Below are 1,827 nucleotides of genomic sequence, written 5' to 3'. Positions count from 1 at the left end.
TCGGGGTCGGGGTGTTACATTTGGTATCAGAGCAATAGGTTATAGGTTCTGTAGACTTTAAAGAAATAATTTTACCAGAGCATAGGATATAGGTTCTGTATAATCTAATATATAAATTTTATCAGAGCATAGGTATAAAATATGATTTGGGTAGGATTGGGTAGTTTAGAATATTTATTGTAGTTTGTTATATTATTATACGTTAATAATAGATTTATGATTTTTAAAATAACATTTGATAATTATTAAGAATTGATCCTAAAGATAGTAGCAGTGGAGGAAATGAGATTTACGTGAAGGCTCCCAAGGATAAGTAATAATTATAAATTCTCTGAGAAAAATAGTAGTATTATTGAAGACACGTTAATTAATTTAAATATATTATTTATGTTTGTAGAAACACGTACCCATATTGATAATTCATAATAATTGTCAAATGCAATTAATAATTTAAATTTTTTTTAATATATAAATATAATAATAATATCTGAGATTTAATTATTTTTACTGTTGTTATTTTCACTAAATTTATAAGAAATAACCTATTAGACCCTACTGAATTTAGAAGTGCTACACATACAAATAGATATGAACAAACGGTTTATTATGAAATCTGAATTTACCCAAAATTTCTTTGCATGTATAAGTTGGATATGAATATGTATTTTTACATTACATATTCAGTTATCAACAAAACATTCAAGGTGAATGTAGGAATATATATTTTGACAAATCTTTAATTTTTATTTTGTATTAGTATATAAGGAATTAAATATCATTTAAATATTACTTATTATATTTAAATTCAATATATATATAATCCCTTAGCATGTGCAAGTTAAATATGTATATCTAATTTTTTTTTTTCTCCCATTACATATTCAATTTCCATCAAGTATCCAAGTTTAATTTAGGAGTACAAATTTTGATGAAATTTTTAATTTTGTATAACTTTATAAAAGTTAATACAACTTAAAATTTTCTATATAAAAAAATATATATATATATTTTTAATGAAAGCAATATAAAAATTTACTAATTTCCTTCAAATAACTAACCAATGTCAAATCATCAATCGGCTAAACATGCCCAACATTTATTTGATCTAATAATAATAATAATAATAATACTAATGTTAATGGAATATATATATATATATATATATATATATATATATAAGGGGTACTCTTGTAGTTATAAAAAAAAAAAAGGGGGCCTCATGGGTGGAAATCATCGGCTATAGCTCACTTACCCCCGAAGCAAAGTCAGGGCATGAGACCACTTGGGCGTAGTGGGGACTCGAACCCGCGATCACATGGATGCACGGCCGGTTCCTTACCACTAGGCCACCCACCCAAGTGGTGATCTAAGAATGAAATTAATTATAGTTAAAGCATTAATAAAGATGTAAAAACATAAAAAGAACCTAGAGTTTGCAAATTTTGCAATACGTGTCACTCGCTCAATTCATGCGACCACATGGTCGCTATCTCTCGATTGTGCAAAACGCGTGGCTCAAAATGTGACACGCGGTCGCTCTTCTCGATTTTGGGAACACACGTCAGTTCTCCGATTTGGGCAAAAGCGTTAATCGATACTTGTGACACGCGTCCACCCCCGCTCGTTCTAACGACACAATCGTGATCCCTAGATTTTGGGCAAAATGAGTGATTGATATCCTATGACACCGGTCGCCCCATATCCTTGATCTAGTGACACATAGCGTTCTCTCGCGATCTGTGAAAAATTGAGGTCGATATCAGTTGACAAAGTCGCTCCTCTCGATTTCACAACAAGCGGATCCCCTTTATAAAAAGGGACGCCCTA

This window comes from Malania oleifera, chromosome 11 (assembly GCF_029873635.1).
Source record: "Malania oleifera isolate guangnan ecotype guangnan chromosome 11, ASM2987363v1, whole genome shotgun sequence".
In the NCBI taxonomy this organism is placed as follows: domain Eukaryota; kingdom Viridiplantae; phylum Streptophyta; class Magnoliopsida; order Santalales; family Ximeniaceae; genus Malania; species Malania oleifera.
This window is presented reverse-complemented; position numbering follows the sequence as displayed.